Below are 12,105 nucleotides of genomic sequence, written 5' to 3'. Positions count from 1 at the left end.
CCAGCCTTAGTGATGCTGAATGTATTTGCATTACAGACTTAAACCTGAAAACCCCACTCGCTTCTAAATACTGTGCATGACTATACATGGCAAGCACATGAGTGTGTGCTAAGACTCTGTTTCTTCCCCCAAAAATTCGCTCCCCCTTTCCATCTAATGCAACTGTGAAATCACCAGAGCAAGACGCAATAAATCTCTGCCTATAATTCCTCTATGCACACAGAGTCATGTTTTCACATTAGTCCCAAAACGAAATTTCTTTGCCATTTTTAAAGCACACTTACTGCTCTTTTTTTTTTCGGGGCAAGTGAAAATCACTTTTACAGACTGACACATTATGAAACCTTTTTTTTAAAATTTATTTAATTGCACTTGTCCAAGCTGTTTTTTTCAGACCACCACCATGTGTATTCGCGGTGACTGCCTACACTCCAGCAAGGGCAACCAGCCTTAGTGATGCTGAATGTATTTGCATTACAGACTTAAACCTGAAAACCCCACTCGCTTCTAAATACTGTGCATGACTATACATGGCAAGCACATGGGTGTGTGCTAAGACTCTGCTTCTTCCCCCAAAAATTCGCTCCCCCTTTCCATCTAATGCAACTGTGAAATCACCAGAGCAAGACGCAATAAATCTCTGCCTATAATTCCTCTATGCACACAGAGTCATGTTTTCACATTAGTCCCAAAACGAAATTTCTTTGCCAATTTGAAAGCACACTTACTGCTCTTTTTTTTTTCGGGGCAAGTGTAAATCACTTTTACAGACTGACACATTATGAAACCACCATGTGTAACTACAACAAAAACAATTCCCATTTCTATTATTCATTTCTTAAGTTACCACATACATCCCCTCTCAAACTGTAAACTCACCTTTAAAATTAGTTAGTTGTGAAAGAAATGTGACACTCAAACAGCAGATTATCAGAGCCAGGATCTCTGTTGTGTTCACCTCTCTCCTCTCAGCAGAACCAGATAATGGCAAACTTTCCCTCTATTTTTCCACACATATACTTGTAAGTTTCAAATCTCAGTGCTTCCCCCTTTTTTTCAAATGTAATCACACATTTCTATTGGTTGAAAACCAACCCTTTTCCAAAAGTACCCTTCCCCCAACTTGACTTCTGCCTAGTACCCTTCCCCCAACTTGACTTCTGCCTGCTACCATAGCAACAGCTCATGGAACACTGCTGTGTAGAGTTAGGTCAGAAGTTCGACACACAATGTTTCAATTCCACAGAGCAAGAGTGCTTGACTTTTCAAACCTTACAGCAAATCCATAGTACTGTTCTTTGGTTACACATTTGTTTGTACCAATACAAAACATGCTTCTATTAATTTACACATACAGCCTAGTTTTTATTCTAGAATGGTATGAAACAGCCAATCAGTTCTTTTTGTTTTGAAAAAAATATGTATGCCTCCATTTCCAAACTGTCTTTCTTTTCATATTGCCATTCTACTGAAAGACACCTCCTGAGTGCATCCAGTTCTCCTTTGAAGATGTTCACAGTGTGGATTGTAGGGCACAGCTATGTCTTCTGGAGTGAAAAGTTTGCAGAGAAAACAGGTATGGTGAGAGACCTTGCTTTGCCAAATGTAGACATTAAATGGATTGGTCAGAGAGGGTTAAAGTGGCACCAATTGATGCCATTGGTGAAATCCTTCATTCAAATCCAACACCCTGACCTCATAATAGTGCACTGTGGTGGCAATGACCTAGGCACTTTGACTGGGGTAGGTCTGGAAATGCTTATGAAGGACACCTTTGCACAACTGTTTACACTTTTCCCTAAAACTGCCTTTGTGTTTTCCAACATATGCCAAAGGCAAAAATGGAACTGGTCCAATCATTTCTGTCCGCAGATTGACAAAGCAAGAAAGCACGTCAACAAATCTGTTTCTGCTTTCCTCCATGACTATGGTATGGGTGCCATTTACCACAACAACTTGCGTTATGACATGCAAGACATTTATAGAGGAGATGGTGTGCACTTCAATGATGAAGGGAACAGAGTCTTCCTCTTGAACCTTAGACTCTGCATCGGTACTTACTTGTAGGTACCACTAAAAAAATGACTTCATAAACACAACAGCTCTTTTTAGAGCTCCCTAATTTCTAAACTCTTAAATCTGCTTTTCATTTATTTATTTTTATTTTTTTTACCGTACGCTTACCGTAAGCTTACGGTACGCGTACCCCGTGATTTTTTTTAAAATCAATAAATGTTTTTTTTGTACTTTTCTGTCCTTCTTTGACCCCCTTACAAATGTTAGGGGGTCTGTAACTCTCCTCATTGCCCCCTTTCCTTGTTTTCTCTGTTTTTTTTCTGAGTGAAACACACAAAATGGCGGCCGCCGCTTCCTGGTTTCGGCCGATTCGAATGTTTACTAAGATCTATGGGCCAATCAGAATCTCCTTCGCGCACGCCATGTTTCTTCCGTACGCTTACCGTAAGCTTACCGTACGCGTACCCCGTGATTTTTTTTAAAAATCAATAAATGTTTGTTTTGTACTTTACAGTCCTTCTTTGACCCCCTCACAAATGTAAGGGGGTCTGTAACTCTCCTCATTGCCCCCTTTTCTTGTTTTCACTCTTTTTTTTTCAGAGTGAAACACAGAAAATGGCGGCCGCCGCTTCCTGGTTTCGGCCGATTCGAATGTTTACTAAGATCTAAGAGCCAATCAGAATCGCGCTCGCGCACGCCACCGTACGCTTACCGTAAGCGTACGGTAAGCGTACCGTAAGCGGGCTCAGATATATATATTGATTTAAAGGCTATTTTCTCAGAATCTACTGAACAGATTTACACCAAACCTACAAAAGGCACTTCCTTGACCTAGGGACTACCTCTCTGCCAAATTTCTAGTAATTCTGTTCAGCCGTTCGGGCTGTAGCTCGTTCTAAAGGTCCTATGGAAAAATGCATGGGAAAAACGCGTTTTGGGACCCCCCTTTTATCTCAGCCCCCGCTTGACGGATCCCCCCGAGACTTTCAGGGTAGGAGCGGAGCGTAGCGCCCCACCTATTTTGAGAAATTCGCGAGGATTCGTCGACCGGCGCCAAAGTTATTCAAAATAGAATGTTGAGGTTTTCCTATGGAAACGTGGTCCTAACTATAACTACCTACTGGCGACCGCCAGTAGGTAATATATATATATATATTCACTGAAAAAAACCACAGGTTTCAGGACCGTTATAGTTAGTCTGACATTTCACTCGTTCAAATCCAAAGAAATTCAGTCATTATAGTTAGCTGAGCTAACTATAACTTGCGCCCCCGCAATGCACTGCTGATGACGTCACATATTACATCACTCATGACATGGTTAGTGACATCACTGATGACATCTCAAATTACATCACACATGACATCACTGATGTCATCATCCAGTAAATGTGAATGTTTCAAAAAAGTTTAAGAATGTTATATATAACTGCCAAGGTGTATTGAAGAATGAGTGGGGGCATGAGTGTCTATATGGATGATTCAGTGGGTGCGTGTGTATAAGTGAGTGATTATACGTGTCTCAGTGAATGTATGGGTGAGTAAATAATCTGTGTGAATGTCTGTATCAGTCTTTCATTGGGTTTGTAAGTGGCTGTATGGGTGGGTGAGTAGCTACATGAGTGTCTATATGGGTTATTGATTGGATGTCTGAGTACCTGTATGGGTGCCTGACTGTCTGTGTGGGTAGCTGAAAGGGTGTGTGAGTGGGTGATTCACTGCATCTATTGGTTCATCAGTGCATCTGTGAGGGGCTGTATGGGTGAGTGAGTGTGCGTATGGCTGTGTCGGTGACTGAATGGATGTTTCAGTGATATAAGGATGAGTAACTGCATATGTGAAAGGCAGTATATGTGAGTGTTGGAATATATAAGTGACTGTATGTGTGAGTGAGTGATTGTGAGAGTGGCTGTATGAATGAGTGTGTGCTTGTGTCAGTGATTGTATTGCATAAGTATGTGTTAGTATCTGCATGAATAAATGACGTGATGTGTGTATAACTGTATACGTGAGTAAGTGGCAGTGTGATTGACTCTGGGTGAGTGACTAGGTATGTGAGTAGCTCTATGGGTGAATGGTGGTGTCTGTATAGCTGTATGAGTGGATAAATCAGTGGCTGTATTGTTGAGTGACTGGGTGTATGAGCAGCTGTATGCATGAGTCAGTGGATGTGTATGTAGACCTATGAATCAGTGAGTGGGTATGTACGTACTGATGTTGGTGTGTCTATGGTTTCGAGAATGATAGTCTGAAATTTGGAGTGGGTTTCAGAAAGGTTATATTGGGGTGTGAGTAGGTGCATCAGAGATTATGTGGATGATGTCATCAGTGATGTCATCACTGATGTCACTGACCATGTCATGAGTGATGTCATCAGCAGTGCATTGCGGGGGCACAAGCTCATCCAACTATAATGGCTGAATTTCTCTGGTTTTGTACGAGTGAAAAGTCAGACTAACGATAACGCCCCTCTATATATATATATATATTCACTGAAAAAACCATAGGTTTCACACATGTTATAGTTAGCTGGACATTTTACTGATAAAAAACCAATGAAATTCCCCCGTTATAGTTACTGTAGGCAACTATAACTCACGCGACCGCAATCCTCTGCTGATGCTAATACTGTATTTAGACACTTATTTGCCCATGTCTTCTTCCATTAAATTTTAGCTATACATATATTACAAATATTTTTTTTTCATAAAGACACATATGTCATCAGCAGAGGATTACGGTCGCGTGAGTTATAGTTGCCTACAGTAACTATAACGGGGGAATTTCATTGGTTTTTTATCAGTAAAATGTCCAGCTAACTATAACATGTGTGAAACCTATGGTTTTTTCAGTGAATTTGTACGGTTTTTTAAATGCTAAGTTACTTTACGCCATTTGTGGCGTGCGCGCCCACTTAACGCAGTTCGTTCCATGCGCGCACGGTGCGCTTCGCGCACCGTGCGCGCACAGTGAGCACGCGGTGCGCTTCGCGCACCGCGTGCCCACATTACGCTAGATGGGCCATGAACGCACGATGCGCTTCGCGCACCGTGCGCACATGGAGGACATATGATGAGCAAACTCTTAAATCTGCTTTTCATTTATTTTTTTTTATTTTTTTTACCGTACGCTTACCGTAAGCTTACGGTACGCGTACCCCGTGATTTTTTTTAAAATCAATAAATGTTTTTTTTGTACTTTTCTGTCCTTCTTTGACCCCCTTACAAATGTTAGGGGGTCTGTAACTCTCCTCATTGCCCCCTTTCCTTGTTTTCTCTGTTTTTTTTCTGAGTGAAACACACAAAATGGCGGCCGCCGCTTCCTGGTTTCGGCCGATTCGAATGTTTACTAAGATCTATGGGCCAATCAGAATCTCCTTCGCGCACGCCATGTTTCTTCCGTACGCTTACCGTAAGCTTACCGTACGCGTACCCCGTGATTTTTTTTAAAAATCAATAAATGTTTGTTTTGTACTTTACAGTCCTTCTTTGACCCCCTCACAAATGTAAGGGGGTCTGTAACTCTCCTCATTGCCCCCTTTTCTTGTTTTCACTCTTTTTTTTTCAGAGTGAAACACAGAAAATGGCGGCCGCCGCTTTCTGGTTTCGGCCGATTCGAATGTTTACTAAGATCTAAGAGCCAATCAGAATCGCGCTCGCGCACGCCACCGTACGCTTACCGTAAGCGTACGGTAAGCGTACCGTAAGCGGGCTCAGATATATATATTGATTTAAAGGCTATTTTCTCAGAATCTACTGAACAGATTTACACCAAACCTACAAAAGGCACTTCCTTGACCTAGGGACTACCTCTCTGCCAAATTTTGAGTAATTCTGTTCAGCCGTTCGGGCTGTAGCTCGTTCTAAAGGTCCTATGGAAAAATGCATGGGAAAAACGCGTTTTGGGACCCCCCTTTTATCTCAGCCCCCGCTTGACGGATCCCCCCGAGACTTTCAGGGTAGGAGCGGAGCGTAGCGCCCCACCTATTTTGAGAAATTCGCGAGGATTCGTCGACCGGCGCCAAAGTTATTCAAAATAGAATGTTGAGGTTTTCCTATGGAAACGTGGTCCTAACTATAACTACCTACTGGCGACCGCCAGTAGGTAATATATATATATATATATATATATATATATATATATATATATATATATATATATATATATATATATATATATATATATATATATATATATATATATATATATATATATATATATATATATATATATATATATATATATATATATATATATATATATATATATATATATATATATATATATATATATATATGCGCTTCGGACAAACTCTGTTCTCACATGAGGACGACAAGCAAATTATTTTCTCGCTGTCGTCTGCTCAGGGTCATAGCAGTGAAGCCTTATACCTGTGTCTGAGCAGGACTTCTTCTTGGATGGAGAACAACCCCCTCAACCTAACTGGCAAGAAGACTGGGGTTGTGGTTCTTGTCAATGATACTCAACTCTGGGGTCCCTAGCATTTGCCAGAGATTCTTGGAATCCCCCCAAAATTGTCATCTAAGGTAAAGAACCTTGGCTTCTGGCTAGACGAGAGGGCATCAATGAAACCCCAGGCAGCCAAGGTGACCTCTACGTGCTTTGGTGTGATGAGGTGGCTGAGGAAGATCATCGCTGTAATTCCAACGTCAGCCCTGATTCTCTCTAGAGTACATTACGGTAACATCGTATACCTGGGAGCAGACAACCATTTGGCGCCTACAGATTGTCCAGAATGCTGCTGGTAAATTACTCTTCCACTTACTAACGCGTGCTTCAGTGCCCATACTCCTACATGAGCTTCACTGGCTGCCCGTGGGCAAGCGCATACTGCTTAAAGCCCTGTGCAATATGCACAAAGCCAGGTCTTGGAGGGGTCCACTATATTCAACATCTGGTGATGCCCTATCAGTCTGTGCGCACACTTCGATCTGGCAATCAATCTCTTTGCAAAGAACCTAGAATCCATCTAGCTAGTACGGGTGGCGGTTACTTTGTATATCTAGGTCCAAACTGAGGAATGACCTCCCGGAAGCCTTACGAAGCTGCCCATCTCTCACGCTGTTCTGAAAGAACCTGAAGACCTGCTTATTCTAATCTTGTGTGCTGATTGTTCTACCTGTTTGAGCGTCGATAAACCCCCAGGGTAGCTCCCTGCTTTACAAATCGCAATGATAATAACAGCAATAATAATAATCTAGTAAAGTCTTTAAGGAATGTGCGGCGGTATACTTCAACATTCCAGACAATCCTATCACCTTTAGAGCAACCTCAGGTGTTAGTAAAGATCATATCATTGGGTACCCAGAGAAGGCTTGCCTCATACATTGCAAACACTAATGTGGTGCAGGCTAGAGCTCACCCTCCTCTTCTGTGGCTGCTTCAACCACAGGTTCAAAATAAGAGACAAGGAAACCCTAAGGGTCAGACGGGACCAAGGGTAGACAGGTATTTTTAAGCAACAATGGTCCCATTCACATAGAGTAGGTATAATATCACAATTGCTACAATGAGAAATTGGAGTTAAACAAGTGATCAATGCAAAAGATAAATAATACTTTTAATTATAATTAGGAACAATTAATAAACAAAACGGTGAGTGAACTAGCCGTGATGAGGTAAAAGGGAAATTAGCCGATTTCCTCAACCCAGGCTGGTGACTTTAAAAAGTGACTTTTTGGTGAAAGATTGCAAATACAAAAAAGTCAGATCAGCATCTCATACTCAACAATCGAATGTAAAATACAATATAGAGTTTGGAGATGTACGTCAACGACGTTTCGATCCCCATGAGAATAGTGGGATCTCTTCAGGACAAAGCGATGACAAGAATTCCTGGGAAGTTAGCCTGGGTAGGTGAGGGTGAAGAGGTAAGAGAGGGTAGGGCAAGAAAGGGGGAGGAAGAGTGGAAAAACATTGGTTAGAATAAAAACTGGTTAAGGAGTAGAGAGCACGAAGGGAATACAGAGTCATGAGGTATGAGATAAGCAGAAGGGATATGCCGACAATGGAGGAAAGATAAATGAAAACCGTATCAAAACCGTGCTGCAGGCACTAGGATCGGCAGTGAATCAATATTGCAAATAAGTGAAGTGCTAAGAATGAGGATCAAGATAGAAACTCAGGAGAATTATACCAATAGAGATTGGCCCAAGTTGTATATACAGAAAGTCGATAGGTGAGGGCAATAAGGTGAATATGACCTAGTGAGAGTGAAATCACATGAGTAGAGGAAGAGGAATAAAAATATATTCAAGGTGAAGGAGGGAGAAGCAAGGAAGGACAGCAGTGAGTGGCGGAATAAGGGGGAGGGGGACTTATGTGATAGCGATAGGGGGGGTGACCTGAGGCCGTAAGCAGCAGAGGCGCGTTGGCGCACAGACCGAAATCGGTCGCAATACAAGTTCCAGAAGTCCGTTGCGGGTAAGGCAAAAGCATCAATTAGTGCGCAGTGGAGGCCTCGAAGGGGAGAAGAGTTGGGTCCCAGCCGGGATCAGAGTTCACGAGGGGAGAGGCCTTGGAATCTAATGAAGGGTGAGAAAAGCGACTGGGTAGAAGCTATCGAGGGAATGAAAACGGGGGAAGGGAGAGGGGAGACGGCGCAGCTGGTAGCGGCGCTTACCTGAGGACGGAGCATTCAATACACGGAGAATGGGCCACAAGCTTCAGTGAGCAGCAAGGGTCGCAGGTCACCAGACGGGCGCTCAGATTGCGAGCGAGTGGGAAGGGCAGGGTGGGCGGGCTCGATACGTACCGCATAGGGAATGAAAATAGAAGAAGTACTAAAGAAGAGGTCAAGGGGACGGCCAGGATGGAAAGGTGTAGAGAGCAAAGGGGATGGTGAAAAGTGATTGCGAAAATAAAGACCTGAAAGTGGGCAGGTGCCTAAGTGTAGAAGACCAGCGAGAACATAAAGAACGAGGTATAGGGAAGAGGGAAACTGAATATTCCGACAAGAAACAGAAGCAGAAGTGCGTCGTAAGGGGAAAAATGATATGTGGAATGCCAACAAGAGGAAAAGGGGAAGGGAGGGCCCAGGCGAGTGATAAGAGAATAAAAGAGTCAAGTGGGTGTCAAGGAGGAGAAAAGGGCAAGAGTATATTTAATATACAAACCAGTAGGAAATTAAGGTGGAGGAAGGGAAATTGACAGGAGGGCAGGCATAGAGGATTGATAGGAGAAACAATTTTGAAAGGGAATAAAAGCACTAAAATAAACATTGAAAGGCAGTTCAAAATTACAGGCGTTCATAGACTGGTTAGAGCAGGTTAGACCAATCTTCCAAACGGTTCAGCCCTGTGTGCAGGCTGTCAGTACGGATTATCCATTTAAGTTCTTCCTTATTCAGAATAGCGGCAATGTTTGTTTTTTCTTGAGGGTTGTTGGATCACACTAATGACTTGCCACCTTAAGTTATCTTCGGTGTGGGTCATGCAAGTAAAGTGTTCAACAAGAGGAGCATTGGCTGTTTTGCAGCGGATACGGCTTCTGTGTTGGCAGATCCGGATTCTGATCTTCTGTGTATTTGCAATCTTTCACCAAAAAGTCACTTTTTAAAGTCACCAGCCTGGGTTAAGGAAATCGGCTGATTTCCCTTTTACCTCATCACGGCTAGCTCACTCACCGTTTTGTTTATTAATTGTTCCTAATTATAATTAAAAGTATTATTTATCTTTTGCATTGATCACTTGTTTAACTCCAATTTATCAACCACAGGTTCAACGCTTATGAAAGTCATTGTAAACCTAAGAGGTCTGAGGAGGGACCACTTCCGGGTCAAAGATGGATCTCTGTGATTAAACCTCAATGGAGTTGGTGTGTCAGTTGGGCAAAGCAAGGACTATCAAGACTGTCAGTCACATGAAGATGCTGGTGGCAGTGTTATATGGAAACCATATATCACGCCAGAATTGAACCAATTTGAAACGGAGATTGGGAGGCACAATATGCAAATAATGTATCTTCACCTCTAGTTCATAAGTTTCGCTTACCAGGCCACTGACCCGAGGCTGTCACTGTTCACACTCATGTTATGGAAACATTTTGGGACGTTTTGCAGTTCTTCTTTCCCTTGGCATGACATTCTTCTGGCTGCAGTGCCAGCAGAGAGGCAATGGGGGTAGTGCGTGCATCAAGGTGAAAGGATTTGCCCAGGATCACACGCTGTAATCAAATGGAGAAGCCCGGATTAGAGCACAGGTCTCATATTCCACAGTCGAAGATGTTACCTGCAGTGGCTCGAGCACGACATCTGTGACCGCAGTCTGCCTACATTCGCGATCATGGCAAGCTGTACAGACAGCTTTTTTGTGATACCCATAGCTGCCAAGATTTCCGATTGCTTATGTGTGACATTTTCATAATTTCATTGTAATTATGAGTGACATTCAGCGACTATTAGTGACACTTTCTCACGAGCAAAACCAAGCAAGGAAGACAAGGGAAACATATAAATATCAGAAATTAAACCCATTTGAGCAACGAGATTGAGAATTGGGATTCATTTATAGCTTTGTTCTCTAACAGGGGTAGGGGCAGTAAAAGGGACAGACACATTGTGGGGCTTGTTTACAAGCCCCTTGCGCCGTCGGTACATCACTTTTTCCCATGTTAAAAGAATCGCACCGGTGGCGCAAGGGGCTTGTAAGTAAGCCCCTATATTTTTACAGCTTTCCCTCATTTTAGGATTACTATTCTGATCATTGAGCATATGTCTCCTCTGTCTTATCCTTAGCCTTATTTCATGGTCAATGTCGAATCAAGTGATAGCAGTGTAGGAAAATAATGAATATGTGGTCCCTAGCACTGTCAGTAACTTCTTCTGTGCCTCATAGACGTTATGCTTTGTTGCTCATTACTCAATTCCACATCTCCTGCTCTGTGCCATGAGGCAAAGTTTTGCAAATGTACAAAAGGGTTAAGTGTCAACAATAGTGATATGCAAAGGGCATTGCTGGGATACTATCACAGTGATCCACAGCTGACTGTTATATGTAGTCCATATGACAGAAAATGTCGACGGGGAATGAAAAGTCAACAATAACAACAGCCAAAGCAACTTCATCTGTTGGACCACGATTGACCAATGTTTAGATTTATTGCTCTTCACGTCATAGTCTGTGTCAACACAGTGCTTAAAGTTCTGATGCTTTTGCACACAAAATGGAAGTAGTGTTTGTTTTAGCTCTTAGAAGATGCTTTTCTAAGAGTTTGTGTGCCCTCACCTTGCATTTTCCCTAAAATAATGCGGTTGACACTTTTTTTAGGTCTGGCATTATCCAAGACCTTTCGTTTTTAGTAAAAATGTATACATATAATATAATATACTTATAGGGGCTTCAAGCTGCCCTGTTCATCCATCGGGCTGTTGATGTGGCATTCACATTTCCCCCCACTCACTACTGCTTACAGCATGGGGCACTTGGTAGGTCCACTTCAGTCATTGGCTAACTTCACTTTGAGTGACGGCATTCTGACCTTTCACAAGAAGCACATCTTCCCCCAAAGTAGTGGGCAATGTGTGCTTTTTAACAATATTTTTGCTTTTTTCTAATTTTTTATTTTAATGTTGGCGATGACCCGATAACTCCCATAATAACCTTTTATAAAAACTATAGCAGAACAAGCAATGACTATGCCAAAAAACTGACAGCCAATGACAAACCAGTTGGCTTGTACAACAGATCATGATCATATACACTGAGGCACCTAAATCTGCTTCTCAGCAGTCTGCAAATTCTTTTTATTGTGGTTCTTGTTTCTACATGACGTTTATTAAATTTACTATGGCATTATTTTGCAGGGAGCATCATTGGTTTCAGAGATCATGACATCAGTGAGTATGCTCTGTCAATTCAATTGTTTTGTCTAATTAATTGATATGTCTTTTGTATTATTGATGGGTTTAGGGACTCAGTAAGTTATCATACATACACTTTGTCACTCATTCATTTCATAAGGCTTTATTCGGAACAAAAAAAGCAATGTCCATAAAAGCACACATATAATAAAAGACAATAACAGTACAATTACGATCGCATTAGTCATCTGATATATAAAAAGAAACATA

The 12,105-nt window shown here is 42.0% G+C and overlaps 1 long non-coding RNA gene across 1 annotated transcript in view; it reads right to left on the bottom strand.

Moving 5' to 3' along the window:
- The window catches only part of LOC146821067 (uncharacterized), a 344,858-nt gene that overhangs the window by 130,456 nt on the left and 202,297 nt on the right, over positions 1-12,105 (bottom strand). Inside the window, exon 3 of the long non-coding RNA XR_014962659.1 lies at positions 10,028-10,199. This is a non-coding gene — a long non-coding RNA (uncharacterized LOC146821067). The remainder of the gene's footprint in view (positions 1-10,027; positions 10,200-12,105) is intronic.

This window comes from Triturus cristatus, chromosome 6, assembly GCF_964204655.1.
Source record: "Triturus cristatus chromosome 6, aTriCri1.1, whole genome shotgun sequence".
Taxonomy (NCBI): Eukaryota; Metazoa; Chordata; class Amphibia; order Caudata; family Salamandridae; genus Triturus; species Triturus cristatus.
This window is presented reverse-complemented; position numbering and strand designations above follow the sequence as displayed.